The sequence below is a fragment of the Amblyomma mixtum genome, chromosome 3, assembly GCF_055824585.1.
Source record: "Amblyomma mixtum isolate Tamu chromosome 3, ASM5582458v1, whole genome shotgun sequence".
NCBI lineage: Eukaryota > Metazoa > Arthropoda > Arachnida > Ixodida > Ixodidae > Amblyomma > Amblyomma mixtum.
In genome coordinates, this window is record NC_143014.1 from 100,293,084 (window position 1) to 100,304,204 (window position 11,121).

The window sequence follows — 11,121 nt, forward strand, 5'->3', positions numbered from 1 at the left end:
ATTCGCGGTAGGATGCTGAAATGCTTGAGTGACTTTTGTCCAATCGCTCATTTCAAGTACGTCTCGGCGCCACCTATTCTAAGAACTTCACTCAAGAGAACGGTGTACCTAAAGGACGCATTACGCTCTTCATAGTAAAAATGAATTCCCTAGCAAAAATAATTCCAAAGTCCATCATGTATTCACTCTATGTGGACGATCTCCAGATTGCTTGCACATCCTCTAGCGTTACATCGTGTGAGAGGCAAATACAGCTGACAGTAAACGGACTAACAACATGGGCAGACAAAAATGGTTTCAAGTTTTCCTCGCAAAAGTCAGTAGCTGTTCTGTTCTCGCTTAGAAGAGGACTGCACACTGATCCCACCCTTTTAATGAATGAGGTCACATTACCAGTACAATACGGGCACAAATTTTTAGGAATAACTTTTGACAAAAACTCACATTCCTGCCACACATAAACACCCTTAAAAAGAAAGCTTGTCGCTCCCTGAATACAGGGTGTTTCACCTAAGACTTTCTGCAATTTTTAAAAATAAGCTATTTGAATTAGATGCGCGCTTTTTCTGGCATAGCATTGTCAGTGGTGTAGTACATCATAATGCAGCTAAGACGTGCTAACTAGTAGGCTTGTTAACCAATATTTAATAGTTAACTTTTAAACTATTACCGTTGGGCTCCTTAATTATTGAGAGGCATGCAGCCCATCGTAAGTTATGTCCATATCCGTTTTTAGAATTTCGAGAACGCGATTATCCTCGGCGCTGTGGCCCAACAAATTTCGCCTACATCGCGCCAAAATACATGCGGTTTGAGAAGCTTGCAGGCAAAGCAACCTCTCCAGTGCACGTAACTCGTCGAAATAGCCAAAATTTATTTTGGCTATTTGGAGGTGTGAACTAAAATTTATTTTAGTTCACACCTCCCTCAATTGAAGGCATTTAATTCTGTTCACTTCTTTTGTAGTCAATTTCAAACTACTAAGTTTATTAGAATTGCTGAAACGAATCGTGCGATTTCTGTCCAAGCTTGTTTGGCGTTATTTTTTTAATCTTTACCTACGAATGTCCCAATACAAGTGAATGCAATGGATAGGTAAGAAAACTGAGCAGACGCGGTCAATGACACGGCGTCTTGGTTTCGCACGTTTTGAAGATTATCAGGACCGGTAATCAAATATAAGCACTCGCCTGTTCGTCTGGTTATACCTAGATGAACACATAAACTATTACCTAAGGAGCAAACATGAAATCATTTATTCAATGGTTATGAAAACATACAATAAAGTTGCCAATATTTCTGCTTATGGGAACGTGAAATTATTGCACGTTTTCAAAGTAGACATCTATGTTATATAGATGCCTGTAATTGACAAAACAGTTGTGATTGCATATATACATAAATGCAGAATTCAGGCTTCGAAGCAAAACTTTCGCGGAACTTCACATTCCGGCTTGGTTAGGCAAGGCTGACTCCAGCTCAAGTTTTGCTTCCGTGGCCACTAGAATGAGGGCTCGGAATTTGGCGAAGATGAATTCGAAGCCTCACTCTGGCATTGCAGCAGTCAACATTTTTCTTATTCGCTCTTTGTGAGCCATGCAAGTCTTCACAGAGGGCTTGTCTATCTCTTCAAGATATGCGATCAAAGAACGAAGTGGCGACTTCATGGTGAAAAATGTGCCGGTACACGAAGTATTGACGGCTGTAAAATGCTGTTCATAGTTTTTCAGTGTTTTCATTACATCCCTGCTGGGATATATTAGACTTTGTCCATCCCTGACGTATTCCTTCAGTGCAGTGAGGGAAGCATACTTATCGTCAGGGTTGCCAAGGAGAGCAGCCTTGCACTGCGCACAAGTTATGAATTTTAGAATTCCTTTCAAAATAAAACCGCCAAGTTAAAACAATATACGGCACTAGGTTGACGTGAGCTCTTCACTGAACAGGATTTCCGAATCATTGATTTCATGGACTTTGTTTTCCGTACTTTTCTTCTTGGCATGTGCAAGCAGATCGACAAGGTATTTACGAACTTGACGACCTGGGAGTATGAAGAAAGTGACTGACGCTGATGAGTCGAAGTGCACACTTCCAAGTCGTACGCAGTGGGCACTGGCTTCATGAGCCGCACCACAGAAAAAAGGTTTTCTGTGCAGTCTTGCAACAGCCTGCTCGTCAGAAGGAATTCATACCCTTCACTGCCAAGAAGCACTTCTTGAAGACCAAGGACAGCGATTGTTGCAATCAGTACCCCTGCTTGCGATGGCTTCAACTGAGTTCCAGTGCCCATTTTGAGTTCTCTGATCGTGTCTGTTGCCATACGCAGTGGGTCCAAGGCTTCATGTTTCATGTTTCTGCGGCTTAGCGCCATGGTGGGATGACGCGATGACATAAGGGCATACTACCTAGAAACGAGTTCCATAAACCATGCTGTTGTTTCGGCCTCTGGCTCAATTGCTTCTTCTTTTATTAGGAACCGAATAGCTGGCGGGGCTTCTCGAAAGAGCTGGACAGAGACTCCAACTTTCATCTTGGTGAAGTGTCCACCACTAATGTGGATTTCTGATAAATTTAGTGCTACCTAAGTTCATTGGCAGCGTCGTAATCCAAGACGGCCTGTACATGCTCTAGCTTCACTTTCGAGGAAGTCAATCCGTTCTTGCTTACTGTATCATGACTGAGTGTGAAGACTTTAGAAGCTGTCCTTTCAGGTTCTTAAAGACATGCGCTGGGTCAGAGATGAAAAAAAGTTCCTTCCCGTCTAAGGTTGGGTGGGGTATTGGGCACGAAGTTGTCGAATGGCGGTGACTCAAAAAGCCAAATTCTCTCCACATAGCGCGGTTTGCTGCACCCATGTCACAGGTGACTACCCGTACTCTTAGAGAAATCTGGCTGCATATCTGAACTATTTCCAGGACATATGTCTTGAGTACAGAGCCGTCCACGTGCCTACCAGTAAATTCATAGGCTATCACTTGCTTCCATCTTTGGTTTACCTCACCTAGCATAAACACCAAAGCATGGTTGGCTGCCTCTTCAGGCTTTGAGGGCAAGGGCGTTCCTCCCAAAAGCACATCTTCTCCACAGTCCAGTTCAAATCCGGGTGCTATCTTCATTTCGTCTAGAAAGAGAACGCAGTCGTTTTCCGCGCCCTCCATTCCCTCTGCTTTCGGCCTTATTACATCGATCACTTCATGCAGGATACTTGGCAGAAACTTCAGGCTCTGAATTCTTCTTGCTAACGTTCTGCTTGATGGGAGAGGGTAGCCAATCTTTCTGAGCGTTTCATACCCAGTGGTTCCACAAGCAAATTTAATTTTCTTTTACTGTTTGCGCTGACCATGAATTGTCATGATTGTTGTTCCGAGAAAGGGCACGAATTTTGTCATTTAAAAACTTCGTATTTCGTGAGAAATTAGCTGCCTCTTTCTGCAGCTTGCGATTCTGCTTCAGTAATTTTTTGGCAGTGTTTTTAGATTCTTTATGGTGTTGTTTCAACTTATTATTGGCTGCTGTGAGATCTACTATCTTTTTCCTAAGCTTTGCTGCCTCAGAATCAAAAGGTTGGGTCGCACGAACCACTGCAGTTTCTTGAGGCTGTACATCCGCGGTGGTCGAAGTAAGTTGCTCACTAGCGTTGCTGTTTTCTGTACCCACCAATGTCTCATTTATCACCCCGTCTGACGGTGAATCTGCTGGAGGATATTCTTGCGTGTTTAAGGGAAGGACGTGTCTCACTTCTGGTGAGGAACCTTTTGCGGCAGCGTCATCACTGAATAATGCAGGCACGTGCACACTCCGGTCCCTTGGTGGCCTTCGCTCTTTAGGAAATTCTGGAAGCTAATAAGGAAAAATAGCACATTACATATTTAAAATAGTGGTCTATTTGCAAAACTCCGAAAGTAAGCTTTTCTGCATTGCAAAGGACTCTTCACTATGGTGGCCCATCGTAAACGTCAGGTGCAGCTGTTTGCCACTCTCCTTCAACAAAAAGAGTGGCTAGGCAAAGCTGGTGCCAAAACCCTTTATCCCGACAGCGTGTCGTGTAGTGTAAAGGAAAAGAACGCGGCATTGATCACGGTATATATGTCTGCAGCATTGCACCTTTTTCTGATCCTGTTGTGTCCCCTTATTGCTTTTGTGTGTGTGCGCCCTCGCATCCTCCTCCTAACGACCACTCGCATCCTCCTCCTAACGACCACTTGCCCTTCGTCGCACGCTGTCGCCAGATGCCCCCCCATGGTGCGCCCCCGCATCCTCCTCCTGTTTTGGGAAGCCACTCCCTCCCGTGGACGCTTCTCCGCTCCCTCCTTTCTTCGGGCGGCCAGTTCGGCTCCTGCCTCGGTCGACGCTGGTCGCACCCTCATCGGCTTTAAATAAACGAAGTCTTAAAGTACCGTGTGCGTCTTTCGCTGCATTCAACACAGCGACCGGACACGACAGCAGAAGCTACATGTGGTGGCCTGGCATTGACAACGACATCGAAACAGTGGTGCGAGAATGCAAGCCTTGCCAGAGCAGCCGGAGCGCCCCGCCGAAAGCTCCTGTCCCAGAATGGGAAAAGCCAGACACACCATGGCACACACTGCACATTGATTTTGCAGGACCAATTGAGGGCTGCACTTTCCTTGTGGTCGTAGATGCCTACACAAAGTGGCTTGAGATAAGGCAAATGGGACAGACGACTTCGGCAGCAGCCATTGACAACCTCCGATCACTATTTGCAACGTTCGGCCTGCCGCGCAAGGTAGTGTCGGACAACGGAACACCGTTTGTGTCTGCGGAGATCCTCAAGTTTTATCGCGACAACGGGATCTCATCAGTTACATCGGCCCCCTACCACCCAGCGACAAACGGACAAGCCGAGCGCTACGTAGCCGAGCTAAAACGCGCCCTTGAAAGAGATCAGACAGGCTCGCTGCAGCGCCGCCTTGCGCGCTTTCTCTTCAAGCAGCACACGACGGTTCAGAGCACAACAGGCGAGACCCCCTCGAAAATGATGTTCGAGCGTGAAATGCGAACCCAGCTCACAGCCATCCTCCCCGAGCCAAAGGCAGAGACGTTCCGGGAAGAAAAAGCAATTCCGCGCTGCGGCACGCTTAATGAGGGGCAGCGCGTCCTCGCCCGACAGTTTCTGAAAAAGCCACGCTGGGAGGAAGCTACAATTGTCAGACGCATAGGCCTGCGCTCTTGGCTCGTCAACATACATGACACAGTAGCACGCCGACATCTCAACCAGCTGCGTAGATTTACGACGCCGTCTGAGAGCTGTCCGCCAGCGGAGAGAACACGTGCACCATCTTCCCACATAGCCTGGCACCTCTTCCCGGAAGAAGAGACTTCGCCCAGGACAGACCTAGGAGACACAGCGAACAACAGCCAGCCTACAAGTGTTTCTCCCCCGAGCGCACAAAGCCAGCGCGCCTCCACGCGTGAGCGCCGACCCCCTGCACGATACCAGGCAACTTTCTAAGGGGGAAGGAAGTGTTGTGTCCCCTTATTGCTTTTGTGTGTGTGCGCCCTCGCATCCTTCTCCTAACGACCACTCGCATCCTCCTCCTAACGACCACTCGCATCCTCCTCCTAACGACCACTTGCCCCTCGTCGCACGCTGTCGCCAGATGCCCCCCCATGGTGCGCCCCCGCATCCTCCTCCTGTTTTGGGAAGCCACTCCCTCCCGTGGACGCTTCTCCGCTCCCTCCTTTCTTCGGGCGGCCAGTTCGGCTCCTGCCTCGGTCGACGCTGGTCGCACCCTCATCGGCTTTAAATAAACGAAGTCTTAAAGTACCGTGTGCGTCTTTCGCTGCATTCAACACAGCGACCGGACACGACAGATCCCAAAGCTGGTTTGGCGGCCAGGGTGAAGGAATTTTGCTGTGCCAAGAAGCTGACCTCCAGTTTTGAAAAGGGTCCATAGAAGACGCGCCAGAAAATTTAATATGTATGCGCAGCAACCGCTTCATCACGCAGCGTTTTCAAATGCAGACGACGAGGCAATAAGCAACATGGCAACAAACACCAAGGTTAGCAGGTATCTGACTTTTGAATGGGAACACCGTTGGGACAGCATTGGGCTTAAGCTTCTTCCATGCGGTTTTGTTCGAAGCTCTCGTCTTCGAAATGAGCTTGCAGATGAATTTGTTATTGGAATTAGCCCCACATTTCCTGCTCGAGAATGAAAACAATGAACACAGCACGCAAGAAAACAAAGTATTCCAAATATATCAGTCCAATTACTCGAATGAGCACCTCAGTCTGCACATATTCTGTTAATCTCATTTCCCGACCTAATGCGGCGTCGTTGGACGAAGCATTGGGCTAACAGGCAGCGCAAGCTAGCCAACGGCATACGTGTCAAAAACTAAAAAAAAATCGTAAGGGAATCAATCCGTATTGGTTCCTAGATGACCCATGATACACAGTAATTGCTACAGCTTATGTGCTTGTTCTCATGCTCTGTGCCTTGATTCGTGCCGGCCGCGGTTCGCTGACAAGCGCCTCGTAAAGGCAATTATTTTCTAATGAACAGAAGCGGCGAAAGCACGTTTGGTACGCATTCGCCAGCGAAAACATTATGTCATGCAATTTCGGATGCAAACCGGGAAGCGGCAGGCCGGTTCGGCGCAGAAGCGTGCTTTTTTTTTTTACGCCGAGCAAGGCGGATAGTGCGGAAATGAAATCTGACCAATACAAATGTTGTGCTACACTTAGGTGACTAAACGAAAAAGTGGTAAATCTTAACAAAAACAGCACTGAACCAACAAGCGGCACTTACACTACAGACACATGAGGAGTTCGTCGGTTGCCACTTGTCACGCTTGATCCGGACCATCCACAGAAGCCTCCTTTTCGGGTCTCTTGGAAAATGGAACATCCTCCAACCATTTCACGCATGGTTGGAGCACTGAGGAACACAACATCCAGGCATTGCATGGCGATGAAAGCCGCGCGAACGCAGGCACGCAGCAGTGACGCCCGCACGACGGCAGAGCGGCGAGGTCGACGCGGGCAACACAATGGCGGAGGCAGCGCGCGAAAACAGGTTTAGGCTGCGCTGAGTGGTTCAAACATAGAGGGAAAAAAAAACCATGTGTTCAAAGCATGGAGGAAAAAAAATTTCCCTTCCTCCAAGATTCAAAGGATGACTTCACCCTAAGCGGGGGCGCGCGCATCGAGGCACCCTACCGATGAACGCATGAACGTGATCATGGCTCTTATAGACACCTAATTTTTGTGGCATGTTTGCTTCTCTAGAACGATGCGGAAGACACTATTAGGCATGGTTCATCGCGTGGTATTCGCCTTTGACCACTAAATAATTTATAGTCTAATTTTTTGTCATGTTGTTTCGGTTTTGGTTTTAGCAGTTGAACGACGATACCAGCAATAGGTGCTGGTAGGACACATGAGGCATAGAAAAAACGGCAATATAATCGCTGCTTCTACATTCGTTGTCATTCCGGTTCTTGAGGAAGGCTGGCTTTAATGAATTAAAACGACGAAGCAGCGATTATATTGCAGTTTTTTTTCATGGCTCACATGACCTTAAGCACACGTTGCCGTGACAGTCGTGACAGTCATAATCAGTCGGCAAACCGAAACAGCACGATAAAGAGATTTGATTATAAATTATTTAGACGTCGTACGAGGATACGGCGGGGTAATCCATGCATAATAATTCCATGCGCGTTTTTACAAAGAAGAAAATACGCACCCAAAAGTTCGACAAGCAGCCTATTTGTATAAAGAATGGCTCCGGTTCCTGGAGATTTTGCGGAACTTATGCAGCGATCCTATCCGAGCACGATAGACGATGTTATGAGGGAAAAAAAAACAACCGGGGTGGACCCTGGTGTTTGCACGCAAGTGACTGCGTCCAGTACATGCGTGGATACTTCGGGCATCCACGAATTCTTCGTGTTGAGGACAAACTTGACCACTCGTAAGCAACTCAAGTCGCGGAAGGCACTGGAGGCTCAAAGCTTTGAAATGAACGGCTGAGCGCACAAGCCGTCGGTGAAAGATGTGTCGGCCAACAGCGTAGTCATAAAAACAAGGCGGCTTCTTTTGCAATAGGTGGGCTGCGCTCACACTGGTGAGATTTCCGATGTCTACCACATGTGGGCATGGCAACAGAATCCCACCCTTTCTCCCCTTCCTAGAGGCATGGGAGGCGGCCCTGCTAATCGCTAGGGTTGCTGACTGCGCGTTTTATTCGCAGGTAAACCATTCGCAAAGCTTGAATCAGGCTCCGGTAACAGTGTGGGCGTTGGCCAAGAGCGACGGCGACGTAATCGCTCCGCACTGCACCTGCATGGTGGGGAACGGCGAAGCCTGTTCCCATGTTGCTTCCAGCATAACAGACTCGGGACGAGCCTGTGAGCACTATGTGGTCGGCAAGGTCTCACCTTTAGCCTACCATCTCCAAAGACATGCTCTGAGGGAATCGGGTCCCTCTCCCAAAAGCACCGTTTGTGCTCCGGGCCATAAGGGTATGCGAGGTAACGAAGCCGCTGACGTGGCTGCCTGAGCGCTTACTTACCGGAATTCTCACATAGATTCCTTTGTCTCCGAGCCCAAACAACCACTCCTGCGGTTTCGCGAAATTCTGATTGACTATTGCGAACAACGCCAGCTTTACCCAGCTCCAGCAAAGTGGCTGAGAAGGCGGCCGAACGAAACCTGAGGCGCCTGCAGGCCAACACCTTGTGTCGTGCGATAGCAAAGCATTTTGATCCCAAAATAGATGGGCGGTGCCCACACTGTGAGTAGATTTCCAATGTCGACCACATGGTGTGGGCACGTCAACAGAATCCCACCCTTTCTCCCGCCTGCTCATCGCTAGAGCAGTCCACGTGCAAGGGCGGCGGTTTCGACCAGCGGGGTCCTGGACTTCACTCATGTAAAGGGCCTCACTCCCTGATTTTATGTTTTTCACCACCACTGTCCTTTTTTACCGCGTGTGTGCGCTGCAAGAGCGTTCTTGCAGAGACAGCGCGAACGCCTGGCTGCAGCCCACGTACGAGAAGTGGAAGTCGCATTCGGCGCACAAACTGAAGTGCTTTCAGTGTCAAGCCGACGATTCTTCAGCGCACAGGATGCGAAATCCATCACTGGCCCGCACTTGCATTTTTTTGTGCGTGGGCTGGAGACAGGTGTTCCGCTGTCGGTGCAAGAACACTCCTGCCCCGCACGCTCACCGTACTCGATGAAGAAAAGGACGCCAGCAACATGCGAGCAGGCTTCGCCGTTCCCCGCCATGCAGGTACAATGCGAAGTGATTATGTCACCGTCGCTCTTAGCCAGCGCCCACACTGTTAGTGAAGCCTGGTTCAGGCTTTACGAATGGTTTACGAATAAAACGCGCACTCAGCACAAGTTGAAGGGCAAAAGAAGCCGCCTTTTGTTAGCATTACATCATGACCACGGTGTCGGCAGACACCTCCTTAACCGACGGCTCGTGCACCCAGCCTCTCGTTTCAGAGTTGTGGACCTCCAGCACCTTCGACGACCTGAGTTGCTAACGAAGCTTGTCCTCACGTCCAAGAATTCGTGGATGTCCGAAGCATCCACGCATGGCCACAAGCCTATGTCCTGGACACAGTCGCTAGCTTGCCCTCAGCGTGAGAAGGTCCATCCCGATTGTTTTTGTTGCCTCCTCATAACGTCGTCTATCGCATTCGGATAGCGTCGCTGCATTGTCTCCGGGAACCGGGGCCATTCTCTTCGCAAACAGCTAGGCTACTTGTAGCGTGTCACTTATAAGAGCAGTTATCACATTCATGCGTGCATCGGTCAAGTGCAGTATGCTGCCATAGCGGCTGCGGCGACTGTAGCGGGCGTCTGCTGAGGAGTACTCAGTGGCTCAGTGGCTATGGTGCTCGGCTGCTGTCCCGAAAGACGCGGGTTCGATCCCGGCCGCGGCGGCTGAATTTCTTTGGAGGAGAAATTCGAGGCCCGTGTACTGTGCGATGTCAGTGCACGTTAAAGAACCCCAGGTGGTCGAAATTTCCGGAGCCCTCCACTACGGCGTCTCTCATAGCCTTAGTCGCTTTGGGACGTTAAACCCCATCAACCAACCAATCAACCAACCAGCCAATGCACCGCGTAGCCGGTGCGTATACTCTATGATACTTCCTAGCCAGTGCCTCCTTTAGAAGAAGGCACTACTTTAGCCAGCGCTGTAATAAAGGTACTGCTGTTGTCACCACTTTACTGGGAATTTCATCTCATAGTAAAGTAAAGATATGGTCGATTTAACGACGCTTTTCAGCAGCGGTGCCAGTAGACTTCAGGCGAGCCGCACCGGGCAGCAGCAGCGAAGCGGCTGTGGGAAGAAATATGCTTCTATCGCTGCTTCTATCGGTGCACTTCACGTTCGCACTAGCAAAAAAAAAAAAAAATCCATGTTATATAGAAAGGTTGCCTGCTGCACTCGAGCCACGACAAAATCTGCCTGCGCAAGTGCCAAGCTTTCCGTAACTGCGCCTCCCACTGGCGCGGCTGTCCTAACCGTCGCAAGGCCTAGAGCTTGTCAAAATATGGATTTCAGCGTCTTCGTGCCTTTCCCTCGCCTCTCGTCACATTTTGCACGCACAAAGGTCGGCGCTCCTCCGCCTGCCCCACGGCCGACACGCGCGGGAATTCACCGGGGGCCGGAGCTTCCTGACGTACCTGACTCGCCGGAGCGAGGCTGTTGACTGGACGCAGCCGTGGTAGCTGCGTGACACAAACCCGCAGGAGCGTGCCATGGAGGAGGGCATGAACATGAAAAAATTGGCTGACGATTACGCCTCTGGGTAATGCGATTTTTGAGCGCAGCTGCTGCGGTATTTCAACCGCAGGCGACCGCAGACGGAACACGCAGTGCCGGAGGCGGACAAGGGCTTAGGCTTCTGCAGCGCGCACAGCGATCCGCCTCTGCTGGGCCTCTCCTCGGGGAATCCTCACTGGAAACATTTGCAAATGACATTACAGCTGTAGTCACGTGTCACAACGACGCAAGCAAGGTAGAGTCATTCATCGGAACTGACACTGAATTCGCCGCCTGACAGGGGGCTATTGTGGTTGCTTGGAATTCTTTGGGTTCTGCAACAAAATTCATTGTCTTATTCGCTGTC

General features: G+C 49.5%; 1 pseudogene; it reads right to left on the reverse strand.

The window, feature by feature from the left end:
• Positions 1-1,458: 1,458 nt before the first annotated feature.
• On the reverse strand, positions 1,459-6,929 carry LOC149351151 (uncharacterized; annotated as a pseudogene).
• Between the last annotated feature and the right edge of the window lie 4,192 nt (positions 6,930-11,121).